A 14,363-nucleotide genomic window follows, 5' to 3' on the forward strand; every position below is an offset into this window, starting at 1 on the left:
GAGTGATATCATATGACCTTTGTCTTTCTATGACTGACTAATTTCACTTAACATAATACCCCCTAGTTCCATCCACGTAGTTGCAAATGGCAAGATTTCATTCTTTTTCATTGCCGAGTAATACTCCAGTGTGTGTGTGTGTGTGTGTGTGTGTGTGTGTGCGCGCGCGCATGTGTGTGTGTGTGTATATATCCACCACATCTTCTTCATCCATTCATCTGTTGAACATTTGGGCTCTTTCCATACTTTGGGTCTTGTCGGTAGCCCTGCTATAAACATTGGGGTGCATGTGTCTCTTTGGAACAGCACACCTGTATCCTTTGGATAAATACCTAGTAGTGCAATTGCTGGGTCATAGGGTAGTTCTATTTTTAATTTTTTGAGGAACCTCCATACTGTTTTCCAGAGTGGCTGCACCAGTTTGCATTCCCACCAGCAGTGCAAAAGTGTTCTTCTTTCTCCGCATCCTTGACAAAATCTGTCCTTGCCTGTGTTGTTACTTTTAGCCATTCTGACTCCTGTGAGGTAGTGTCTCATTTTGGTTTTGATTTGTATTTCCCTGATGATGAGTAATGTCGAACATTTTTTCATGTGTCTATCAGCCATCTGGATGTCTTTTTTTGAAAAATGTCTATCTTTCTTCACTGAATTATTTGTTTTTTGAGTGTTGAGTTTGGTAAATTCTTTGTAGATCTTGGATACTAACCCTTTATCTGACATGTCATTTGCAAATATCTTCTCCCATTCCATTAGTTGCCTTTTAGTTTTGCTGATTGTTTCCTTCACTGTACAGAAGCTCTTTGCCTTGATGAGGTCCCAAGAGTTCATTTTGTTTTTGTTTCCCTTGGCTTCAGAGACATGTTATGTAAGAAGTTGCTGCGACAGAGGTCAAAGAGGTTTTTGCCTGCTTTGCTCTAGGATTTTGATGGCTTCCTGTCTTACGTTTAGATCTTTCATCCATTTTGGGTTTATTTTTGTGTAAGGTGTAAGAAAGTGGTCCAGGTTCATTCTTTTGCATGTTGCTGTCCAGTTTTCCCAATACCATTTGCTGAAGAGACTGTCTTTATTCCATTGGATATTCTTCCCTGCTTTGTCAAAGATTAGTTGGCCATACGTTTCTGGGTCTAATGCTCTTTTTCTATTCCAGGATCCCATCCAGGAAACCATATTGTATTTAATTGCCATGTTTTCTTAGACTCTTCTGTGCTATGACAGTTTCCCAGGCTTTCTTTGTTTTCCATGACCTCTATGTTTTTAAAGATTACTGGTTAAGTATTTTGTAGTAAGTCCCTCAGCTGAGACTTCTCTGACATTTTTCTCATGATTAAAGAGGGATTATAGGTTTGGGGGAGGAAAAGCACAGAAGCAAAGTGCCATTCTCATGATTTCATGTCAAAGCTGCATGATATCAAAATAAGTTTATTATTATTGATGTTAATATTGATGAACTGGCTGAAATAGTGTTTGCCAGATTTTTTCACTGTAAAGTTACTCTTTTTTACTTTCTTTTATTACTGTACACTTTGGAAGGAAGTTATGGTGCCTAGCTCACACCTCAGGAGTATGGAGTTATGTTCCACTTCTTTTTGGGCAGAATATCTATGTAATTTATTTGTACATTCTTGCATGGAAGATTGATCTGTATTTTCATATTTATTATATATAAAATATATATTTAAATATAATTATACAACTTATGAATATTTAAACTTTGGGTTATAATTCAATACAATCTTTCTCTTGTTGCTGTTCAGACTGTTCTAGCTTTGGCCGTGGGTAACTATTTTGTTGACTCTGGTGTCCTTTTGACTTATCTCATTATTGGGGATATTTTTTGAGCATCTTCTTACTTTTTAACAATATATAATGTTTCAGGCTCATTCTCTTCTTTTTTTCTAACGTAGATCTGAGTTTCTTAACTGTATCATTTTCTTTCCCCTTGAAGACTTCCTTTGAACATTTCTTGTGGGGCATGTAGGCTAGCAATGTTTTTGTCTGAGAAAGTCTTTAATCCTCCTTCATTTTTGAAAGATAATTTCACTTAATTTTGAATTCTAGATTGGTGTTTGTTTGTCTCTCTTTCAACACCTTAAATATTTCATTCTACTTCCTTCTTCATTGCATAATTTCTGGGAAGAAGTCTGCTGTAACTGTCATCCTGTTCTTCTCTGGCAAGTTTTTTATTTTAGGTTTTTTTTGGTTTTGTTTTATTTTGTTTTGTTTTTTTTTTCCTGTGACTTCTTTTAGGATTTTCTGTCTTTGGTTTTTGTTCAATTTGAATATGATATGCCTATGTATAGTTTTGTTGTTGCTCTCATTCTGGTTTTTTGGTGTTTTTTTGAGGGGGATTGTTTTGTTTTATTGTTTTTGTTTGATTTGGTTTGGTTTGGTATTTATCCTGCTTAGTGTTCTCTGAATTTCTTAGATTTGTGATTTGGTGTCATTAATTTTGGAATGTTCTTAGCCATTATGAAAATATTTCTTCTCTGTTTTCTCTTCCTGCAATGCTACTCCAATTACTAATATCTCACATATTTTGAAATTGTCCCATAGTTTTTGAAAGTTCTGTTCTATTTATTCATTTTTCTCTGTGCATTTCAGTTGGAGAAGTTTTTATTAACCTACATTTAGATTCACTAAATTTTTCCTCCATTGTGTCCAATTACGGATGAGCCCATAAAAATCATTATTCACTTCTGTTACTGTACTTTTTAAATTTCTAGTATTTCCTTTTGATTATTTCCTAGAGTTTCCCTCTCACTGCTTACATTACCCATCTTTTCTTTCATGTTTTGTAATTCTCAATTAGAGTCCTTAACATATTAATTGTAAACTTCAAATTCTCTGGTAATTTAACATCTGTGAAATATTTGAATCATATTAATGCCTGATCTGAAGACTGTATTTCTTCTTGCCTTTTTGCATGCTTTGTAAATTTGTGTGCGTGTGTGTGTGTGTGTGTGTGTGTGTGTGTGGAAAGTTGGGCATGATATATCAGGTAATAGTAACTGAGGCAGATAAGACTTTAGTGTAAGATTATATTTCATATGGCTAGGAGTTGAACTGTACTTAATGTTTGCTATAGCTACCAGAAGCTCAAATTTCTCTACTGTCCTTTAAAAAAAATTAATGCTTATTTATTTTTGAGAGAGAGTGTGTGAATGGGGGAAGGGGCAGAGAGAGAGGGAGACACAGAATCTGAATCAGGCTCCAGTCTCTGAGCTGTCAGGACAGTGACTGATGTCGGACTCAAAACCACCAACTGTGGGATCATGACCTGAGCCAAAGTCAGATGCTTAACCAACTGAGCCACCCAGGTGTCCCAACTACTTCCCTTGTTTTGTCTCCCCTATTGACTTTGGGGTTCCCTAAGTTCTCTCCCTAAGACTAAGTTCACCTCATGGAGCTTTTTCAGCTGTAACCTACTGCATTATACTGGAGAACTGTTGGTATTGTAGTAATCTGTGGGGAAGGAGAATTATCTGTGCCAATTTACATTCCCACCAACAATGCATAAGGATTCCCCTTTCTCTACATTGTCACTAACAATTGTTATTTCTTGTCTTTTTGATGATAGCCATTCTAACAAGTGTGAGGTGACCATTTATTTTGGCTTTGGTTTGCATTTCCTTGATGATTAATGATATTAAGCATTTTTTCATATACCTGTTGTTCAATTGTATATCATCTTTGGAAAAATGTCTATTCAGATCTTCTGCCCATTTTTAAAATTGGATTGCCTGGGGTTTTGTTTGTTTATTTGCTATTGAGTTGTATCAGTTCTTGGTAAATTTTGGATAGTAGCCTCTTATATGATTTGCAATTACTCTCTCTCACTCAGGAGGTTGCCTTTTCACTTTGTTAATGGCTTACTTTGCTATACAGAAGTATTTTAGTTTGATGTAGACCATTTGCTTTTGTTTCTTTTGCTTTTGGTGTCAGATTCAAAAAAATCATCACCAAGACCTATGTCAAGGAGCTTACTACCTATGTTTTTTCCTAAGATTTTTATGGTTTCAGGTCTTTATTCAAGTCTTTAATCCATTTTGAATTAACTTTTGTATATGATGTAAGATAGTTTCATTCTTTTGCATGTTGCTGTCCAGTTTTCCCAACATCATTTGTAGAAGGGACTGTCCTTTCCCCATTATATATTCTTGTCTCCTTTGTGACTGTTATTGACCATATACACATGAGTTTATTTCTGGGCTCACTATTTTATTTCATTGATTTACCTTTCTGTTCTTATGCCAGTATTATATTGTTTTAATTACTATGTCTTTATAATATAGTTTGAAATTAAGTACTGTGATGCCTCCAGCTTTTTTCGTTCTCAAAATTACTTTGGCTATTCAGGATCTTTTATGGTACCATATAAATTTTAAGTTTATATGTTTTATTTCTGTGAAGAATGCCTTTGGAATTTTGATAGGGGTTACGCTTAATGTGTAGATTGCTTTGTGTAGCATGGACATTTTAACAATACCAATTTTTCCAATATATGAATAGAATACCTTTCCATTTATTTGTGTCTTCTTCAATTTCTTTCATTAAAGTTTTGTAGTTTTCAAAATATAGTCCTTTTACCTCCTTGGTTAAATTTATTTACAGTTATTTTATTCTTTTTGATGCAGTTGTAAATGGGATTTTTGTTCTTAATTTCTTTTTCTGATAGTTCATTCTTAGTATAAAGAAATGCAGCACATTTTTTGTGTATTGATTTTGTATCCTACAACTTTACTGAATTTGTTTATTAATTCTAACAGTTTTTCAATGGAATCTTTAGGGCTTTTTTTCTATATAATATCTCATCTGCAAATAGTGACAGATTTCCTTCTTCCTTCCCAATTTGAATGCCTTTTATTTATTTTTCTTGCCTAATTGCTCTGGCAGAGACTTCCAAAACTATATTGAATAAAAGTGGAGAGAGTGAGAATCCTTGTCTTGTTCCTGATTGTATGAAAACCTTCCAGCTTTTCATCATTGAATATGGACTTGTTAGCTATGGACTTGTCATATATGGCCTTTATTATGTTGAAGTATGTTCCCTCTATACCCAGTTTGTGGAGAGCTTTCATTACAAACCTTCCAGACTTTATTATGTTTATGTATAAGTCCCCAATTTAGCCAAATTCCAAAAATATTCTGGCATCACCTCACTGTTGTGATCATAAGAATATGAACACTGTAAGCATTCTCTCATTTATGCCATCTATTTATTATATTAAATGTTATGATTGAGACAAAGTCTTTTAAATCTATTTTAAATAAATTTTAAATAAATTTTAACATTTATTATGCAAATACAATATTCAGAATATTTCTAAGTATATTTTTCCATGGATTTTACCTTTACAACCTTTCTAAACATCTATATAAACATATACATATATAAACATATACATATATAAACATACATATATATATATATATATAAAATTATTGTTTCATCAGATATATTTCTGACCCCTAGTACAACAGACTTATCTTCTGATTAATTCTTCACATTTCTTTCAATGTACATATAGCCCAGTGGTTTAAAAGAATCAATCAGATTTTCTAGGCCACACACACACACAAAATCTTCTTTTTCTAAATCCTACTTCATAAATACACATCTGAAATCTTACCCTCTGTAGCCACACAAAATGAATGAGTGTGCTATTTGTAAAATAATTGAAGTTCTTTTAAATGCATATAATACCAGATAATGTGAAACATTGTTACTGTGTTACATGAAATCTCATCACCTAAAAAAATTTAGGATGCCAAGAAACCCAATATAAGGTTGAATGAAAAAGCATGGCTACCCACAAGTATGTCATACATTATGTATTTTATGCTCTGCATAAGAAACATCTGGAATGAATAAACTAGAATGGGCCACTGAATTAAGGTGTAAGAAGGAACTCAAGAGGAAATAGTTTCTATATAAAATATAAAGTGAGGAAAAGAGAAACAAAAGCCAAGAAAGGACTAATTCTCCAGCCAAGATCTATGAGTCTTGCCAAAGTGTGGAGGGTAAAAGGAGGCTGAAATAGGCATATATCACCCATACTTATTTCCTTAAACCCCTACTCACCAAAACAAATTAAAAGACCTACACATTTCATGTTGGCAAAAGCAAAGATATCTAATCCATTTGCACACATTACTAACTGTTTCAAATTCACATTTTCATGTTAAACTACAGAATAGGCACAGTATGTGTGTTTAGATTATATTACATCTGGGTTTTTGAAATTTTAGCTCTTTCCACAAGTAAAGTCCCCTCCATTGCTTGATTTTGGGTTATTCTGTTTCTACAAATGGTCTAAAGAAGTATGCCTCCAAAATGTGGGGGGAAAGCGAAGAAGATTTAGGAAACTGATAGAATTTGTCATATGTGTGGCCCATTTGTAGGCTCTGTGTGGCAGACAACTGCACTGTATTCCCTAGCCTAGAAAGTTCTCCAATTTTCCCCCATACGTTTGCCTTTATTATCCTAGAGGATAAGGCAGTGTGAACCAATACCAGGGCATTATAGGTCGCACATAGTAATCATGGAATTGTGGAACTATAAAAACTTCAGGGGTGTGAATCCAGAGGCTATATCTGGTAAAAGGAAGTAACAGGGTGTCATGGCTTCTGCAAATGTTGTGTGAGGTCGTGGAGAGGTATGAGCTGCTGCCACAGATTCAAGGAGGAATCATCCTGCCCCCAAATTAACCTGGTTTCTACCTTCGGTAGAAAAATGGAATAGAAACCATAGATCAGAGAAAGAGAGACAGAGAGAAAAGATGAGATACCTGGTGTCATGATATTGGTAACTTACCTTTAAAATTCTTCAGCATAAAATGGGATATGAAAGTGTACATTAGTGGTTTTCACTTCACTTTAGGACTGTCAGACTGTTATTCGTTGCAATAAAAAAAAAATCCACACTCTATCTGTAGTCAGCCAATATTACGGCAAAAATCCCCATTTGAGAAGCCTTTGTAACATGAGCTTCATCTATCCTTATATTTAATGAAATGCCAGATGAGTGGCTAATTAGCATAATTAATTTCAGAAATGGATTTTCATTGGTGGATTTAGTGGTGTGTTAATCAGTATAATGGGGGGTAGAAATGGGTTCTCAATTGTGAAATGAATGTAATTCAAGATATGTTTTGGTTAAAGTAGTATGGAAACACACTTAAGATTTGCATGAAATCTGTCACCTGTAATGTTTGGGATGTACAGGATCAGCATGACCTCCTCTAACAAAATACCACACACTGAGTGGTTCAAGCAACAGACATCCCTCATAGTTCCAGAAGCTGGGAAGTCCAAGGCCAAGGTGCTGACAGATTCAGTTCTTGATGAGGGCTGTCTTCCTGGCTTATAGTCAGTTGTGTTCTTGCTGTGTCCTCAAATGGACTTTTCTCAGTGGTTGTGCATGGAGAGCTGTCTGTATTCCTCTTCTTTTTTTTTTTTTAAGAAGTTTTTTTTTTTTTTTTCAACGTTTATTTATTTTTGGGACAGAGAGAGACAGAGCATGAATGGGGGAGGGGCAGAGAGAGAGGGAGACACAGAATCGGAAACAGACTCCAGGCTCTGAGCCATCAGCCCAGAGCCTGACACGGGGCTCGAACTCACGGACCGCGAGATTGTGACCTGCCTGAAGTCGGACGCTTAACCGACTGCGCCACCCAGGCGCCCCTGTATTCCTCTTCTTATAAAGGCACTAACCCCATTGTGAGGGTGCCACCCTCATGACCTAATCTAAGCCCATTTACCTCTCAAAGGTCCCACCTCCAAATATCACCTCTTTGGGAATTAGGCCTTCAGTATATGAATTGGTGGGGAGAGACACAACCATTGAGCCCATAACAGGATGTCACCTAAGGCTAAATTGCTAAATGGATTTGAGTCTAATCTTTCAGTGACAGAATTTTGGTTTTTTTTCCTTTGGCCTGATACCAATTTATAAAGGTAACAAAATCAGCTTCTGAAGTACTGTTAGGCCTGTTTCTAGCGACTTATTCATATCAGGTATTATTTGTTTTAAAAAGACAGCAAGCTGGGTCATTGTCAAACTTCAACAATAACAACATTAGAACTCTTATGCCTGCCTGCTGATACATGTTTAATTCCATATGAATACAGAATTTGGTCTGAGACTTACTTTTTAACAAGGGTAAAAAAGGTATCAAGGAACAGCAAATATTCATACACATCAAAATGTTTAGCTTATTCTACGAAAGGGACCTCTGAGTTGCGTAGAACCAAATGGTGTACATTGATTCAGAACATTTTGCGATCACGTACTACAGAGGAATGGATATCTTCTGTTCCAGCATTACAGTGTCCTGTGTAGTGTTGGAGACAATAGTGTTTAGCAAGACTATCTGTGTTCCTTGAGAGAATTACCCTGATGGCTTAACAATATGGTGAGTTTTAAATAACTGACATGTTGCTATCCCTGTTTTATAGAGGAATAAACTGAAAGTCGGAGAGGTTAAGTAGCTTGCCCGATTCGAACAAGTAGTAAGAACTAGAGCAAGTGGTTGATTTCAAATGTCACACTTTTTAACACCATGTTCTTTTCCCTAAGTCATGGTTCTATGTCTGGGGACACGGGAAGTAGAAAGCAAGTTCCATTAAAACAACACAGTCCAAAGAGAAGTGTTGTGGAAAAAAAGACACACACACATTTCAAAACCTCAGGTGCCTAAGAGTGTCTTCTATTTTTTTAGGGATCACAATAAAATCCTCTCTGTGTAAATTCTAGTTGTTGCTTGATGTTAAGTTAAATGTTTATTAAGCACCAGAGTTCAAGCCATAGAGTGGGCTCAATCATTCTCAGCTAATCTTTTTTGTTGCTATAAAATCTTGAGTTAAAAAACCTTTTCAGGTACTGTGAAGAAAGGCAATGTGAACAGGATGGGGCTGCCTGAAAATTATACTCAAGATATGTTTCTTAGAGTTGATAAGAAGCACTTCTTAGCAAATGCACACTTAACAACAAGTCTTATTTCTAATAGGGTATAGTGTACTACACAACTGAATCACTTTTAACTAGGAATCACTTGATTTTGAAATAAAAGTCACATGTTTACACATATTGCACCACACACGCACACACACACACACACACACACACACACACACAGATATATTGAGCCTGTCAGCTTAACTCCATATAGCCCTAATTAAATGTTTGTTTTCAACCTTGTCAACAGCAAGATTCACGGTCACTTCCGTGAAATACGGATTTCACCAAGACTGGGAAACTGACCAAGCTTTCTCATTTCCTCCAGCTGGAATCATTTCCTTTCTTTCTGGGATCCCCTGTTCACCCTCCTTGGAGAAGCACCTTCCATAACATACTGAGAGCAAAGAGTGCAGTGCTCTTGTGAAAGCAGAATAAAAACTCGGAGGTACTTACTGAGAACGCTAGAGCTGGACCAGAGAGCTCCGTAATGCCGAATGCCTGTGACAGAGTAGGCCACTTCAAAGAGATAAAGCTGCATTAGTGCTTTTAAATTTGTCCTTGGGAATGTGCTCATCTGAAACAATGATTGCAGAGACAAATCAGATGAATGCTGCTTTCAGAACTAAATGAATACTCTAAGAGGACAGCTCTGAGAGGAATACATTTGAAGAGTCTGGAGAGTAATTTCATGGAAAACAAAGTGGGTGCCCATTTTATTTGGAAAAAAAATGAAGAAGATTGGAATAGACAAAGAGAAGAAAATTATTTTAAAGGCTATTTTAATGTGCCACCAATTATGCATATGTAAGATGTTTTATGCATGAGGTTGACATCTGACAAAGAATTATTGATCACAGACATTTTATACAAAGGGTGTTTTCCTAAATTGGGAATCTCTACCCAATAAACCTATGCAGCTCAAATATTGTTTTCATGTCAGTCATAATTTATATGCACAAAGATTACATAATTCCAACATTAAAAACAAATTAAAAATAAAAATTCAGCCAAATGAATGACAGTAATTTAGGAAATTTATACATTAAACTTGAGAACAAATAATAATCACTTATCCTCCAAGTCACATTTTCAGAGTGGGTCCTGTTTCCCATGTATTTAGGTCCCTGGTGGGTAGATACTTAGATGCTTAGATGACTATCTCCACATTACCATTGAGACTCAGGCTCTTTCATCCCAGTGTGACCTGGAAGGAGAAACATAATCTAGGATGACCACTAGCAGAAGGGTAGGTCTGGATCATGAGTGACAATGCATTTTTTTAAAATTTCTCTTCAAAGGAGAGGACCTGGCATTGGGTCTGGGAAAATGAGATGCAGTAGTCCCTCCTTCTATGCAGGGGATATATTCCAAAACCCCCTCAGAGGAAACCTGAAACCACAGATCGTCCTAACCCTGTATATACCATGTTTGCCTTGTATATGCATGCCTATAATAAAGTGTAATTTATAAATTAGGCACTGTAAGAAATTAACAGCAATGACTAGTAATAAAATAAGATAATTATAACAATATACTGCAATAAAAGTTATGTGAATGTGGCCTCTCTCTCTCTCTCTCTCTCTCTAAATATGTTATTGTAGTGTACTCACCTTTTCCTTGTGATTATGTGAGATGATAAAATGCCTATGTGATGAGATGAAGGGAGGTGAATGACGTAGGCACAGTAGCCTACTACTGTTACCTTCTGATGATACATCAGAAGGAGGATCATCTGCTTCCAGACGCTGGTTGACCAGTTGACCGCAGGTAACAGTAACTCTGGGTAAGGGGGTGGGGATTACTGTAGTTATCCGTGGGAAAGTCAAATTGTTCTGGGTAACAGACTTGGAAGAGTTTTACATAAGGTCTGAAATTTTAAAAACAAACCACAAACGTATTTAGGATGTCTTAACTTTCCTCCTTGACAGTGTTATTTTATGCCAGGGGTATTTGGGAGCCTGTAGAGAACAAAGGCACAGGCCTTTGGTTTCTTCAACAAGGTGTAAATTGGTATTAAATTTCCTGGAGTTCGAGAGAAAGGAGTTAAAACTAGCGCATAGGTTCTGGGCTTGCTTGATATGTCTGAAGAAGGAGCATCTCACTGGTGACAGGGCCCCTCTGGGCAGCTTTTTACTGCTAGGACAGTCGGTAGAAACAGTTTGTAAAGCTGTTGCTTCTTAAGGTGACTTGTTTAAAATGTCATTTCACTTAATGGTATGCAACTAGGAAAAAAGAAGTGATAGCCAGAAGCTGAATCTTTCATCCAAGATATGTGCTTCCATATGTTAGTGTTGCCATACTAAATCTTTTGAGGGAAAGAGTTTTGAGGGCCTCCTGATTTGACAAATATTTCAGATAATCCTTAAAAATCCATCCGGCCTTCCCAGTGTTTTAATCCAGTGGAGCAAGATAAGTAAATATAATAGAGACGTAAATATTCTAGAGAAGTGCGTATAACTAAAACATCTTTGGGGCGCCTTAGTCGGTTAAGTGTCCAAATTCGGCTCAGGTCATGATCTCACAGTTTGTGGATTCGAGCCCCACTTTGGGCTCTGTGCTGACAGCTCAGAGCCTGGAGCCTGCTTGGGATTCTGTGTCTCCCTCTCTCTGCCCTTCCCCTGCTTGCGCTCTGTCTGTCTCTCTCTCAGAAATAAATAAACATTAAAAAATTGTTTTTAAATAAATAAATAAAAATAAAATATCTTTGATTCCAGTTCATATCTTTGGATATGACAAGCCAGTTGGAATCCCAAATCCCCAAACCAATTCCTCTCCGTAGTAGAGTTCTTGATGCCTCATGTCTTCTCCTTGGCAGCTTTAAACTGTTTTTGGATGGGTTACTGGCCATTCTGTTGTGTGGTCAGTAACATGTTTAGTTAGTATCCCTCTTTCAGCACCTGACACTTGTCTTCACTGACATCAGTCTAGCTTCTCTCACAGCCACAGATGTTGCCTGAGGGTTACTGGATTCCCAAATGGAGACCATGATCAGTTTTCTTTGATTTTGTGACTTTTCTCTTGAATCTTGAGGAAAGAATCTTTAGGACTATGTCAGAAAATGTTCTAGTGGTCTCACCCATTGTTAGAGCATTGTGTCCCATGACTTGGAATCATCCCCAGATTCTGGTCAGGTGCCTGATTTTCCTCCACCAGAGGCCTGCACACTCCCGGCAGTGTTCCTCTGCTCAGTGTTGTAGCAGCTCTCAATGCCCTCTTTCTTTGCTCAAAACCAGACCAGGATTTCACTATGGTTTTCAAAAATTCTCCAGACTTCAAGCTGTATTACAAAGCTGTAAACATCAAGACAGTATGGTACTGGCACAAAAACAGACACTCATTTCCATGAAACAGAATAGAGAACCTAGAAATGGACCCACAAATGTGTGGCCAACTAATCTTTGACAAAGCAGGAAAGAATATCCAATGGAATAAAGATAGTCTCTGCAGCCAGTGGTGCTGGGAAAAAAGGACAGCAACATGCAGAAAAATGAACCTGGACCACTTTCTTACACCATACACAAAAATAAACTTAAAATGGATGAAAGACCTAAATGTAAGACAAGAAGCCATCAAAATCCTCAAGGAGAAAGCAGGCAAAAACCTCTTTGATCTTGGCCACAGCAACTTCCTACTCAACACGTCTCCAGAGGCAAGGGAAACAAAAGCAAAACTGAACTATTGGGACCTCATTAAAATATAAAACTTCTGCACAGAGAAGGAAACGATCAGCAAAACTAAAAGGCAGCCAACGGAATAGGAGAAGATATTTGCAAATGACATATCAGATAAAGGGTTAGTATCCAAAATCTATAAAAAAAAACCTATCAGGCATGCCTGGGTGGCCCAGTCAGTTAAGTGCCCAACTTCAGCTCAGGTCATGATCTTGTGGTCAGTGAGGTCTAGCCCCATGTCAGGCTTTGTGCTGAGAGCTCAGAGCCTGGAGCCTGATTTGGATTCTGTGTCTCCCTTTCTCTGCCCTTCCCCCGCTCATGCAATGTCTCTCTCTCTTTCTGTCTCTCAAAAATGAACAAACGTTAAAAAAATTTTTTTAATTATTAAAAAGAAATAAAGAACTTATCAAACTCAGCACCCAAAATACAAATAATCTGGTGAAGAAATGGGCAAAAGACATGAATAGATACTTCTCCAAAGAAAACATCCAGATGGCCAACCGACACATGAAAAGATTCTCAACATCACTCATCATCTGGGAAATACAAATCAAAACCACAATGAGATACCACCTCACACCTGTCAGAATGGCTATCATTAACAACTCAGGCAACAACAGATGTTGGCGAGGATGTGGAGAAAGATGATCTCTTTTGCACTGCTGGTGGGAATGCACACTGGTGCAGGAGCCACTCTGGAAAACAGTATGGAGGTTCCTCAAAAAATTGAACTACCCTACCACCCAGCAATCGCACTTCTAGGTACTTATCCAAGGGATATAGGTATGCTGTTTTGAGGGGCACATGCACCCTGATGTTTATAGCAGCACTCTCAACAATAGCCAAAGTATGGAAAGAGCCCAAATGTCCATCGATGGATGAATAGATAAAGAAGAAGAAGATACACACACACACACACACACACACACACACACACACACACACACATAATAGAGTATTACTCGGCAATCAAAAAGAATGAAATCTTGCCATTTGCAACTACATGGATGGAGCTAGAGGGTATTATGCTAAGTGAAATTAGTCAGTCATAGAAAGACAAATATCATATGATTTCACTCATATGAGGACTTTAAGATACCAAACAGATGAACATAAGGGAAGGGAAGCAAAAATAATATAAAAACAGGAGGGGGACCAAACATAACAGACTCTTATATATGGAGAACAAACAGAGGGTTACTGGAAGGGTTGTGGGAGGGGGGATGGGCTAAATGGGTTAGGGGCACTAAGGAATCTACTCCTGAAATCATTGTTGCACTATATGCTAACTACCTTGGATGTAAATTTAAAAAATAAATTAAATTTAAAAAAAAGTAGATGTTCAAGTAAAAAAGAAATCCTCACTAGGAGTTCAGTGCATTCTTGTGTAAACAGGGTAAGTCGAGGTAAATCGGCCTTTCATCCAGGCTACAAAGGAGTGCTATTTCAGTTGGGATAACTAGTAAACCCTTTGAAGAATTGTACCTCCATGTGAGGAATGAAGTCCGATTCTTTTTTACTATTAGCTGACGTTTTCTTGTTTTTTCTATGCTGAACAACGAGGAGTATTTACAGAAATTAAGGACTGGTATTTCTCTGTATTTAAGAACATTTTCTTCAATGTCAATATTTTATAGGCCATTATGTGCTTCCCTCTTATGTAGTTTTATTTTCATCTATGATGATCCAAGATTCATCAAATAAAGAAAATATCTATAAGTAAAATTTTTAAA

At 37.0% G+C, this 14,363-nt stretch overlaps 1 long non-coding RNA gene across 1 annotated transcript; it reads right to left on the reverse strand.

Annotated features, from left to right (window-relative positions):
- Positions 1-4,919: 4,919 nt before the first annotated feature.
- Positions 4,920-13,812, reverse strand: LOC115499364. The gene is made up of 3 exons (XR_003964133.1): positions 13,801-13,812; positions 7,982-7,995; positions 4,920-4,994 (listed from the first exon to the last, which is right to left on the reverse strand). It is a non-coding gene; the product is annotated as an uncharacterized LOC115499364 (long non-coding RNA).
- Between the last annotated feature and the right edge of the window lie 551 nt (positions 13,813-14,363).

The sequence above is a fragment of the Lynx canadensis genome, chromosome D4 (assembly GCF_007474595.2).
Source record: "Lynx canadensis isolate LIC74 chromosome D4, mLynCan4.pri.v2, whole genome shotgun sequence".
NCBI classification, from domain to species: Eukaryota; Metazoa; Chordata; class Mammalia; order Carnivora; family Felidae; genus Lynx; species Lynx canadensis.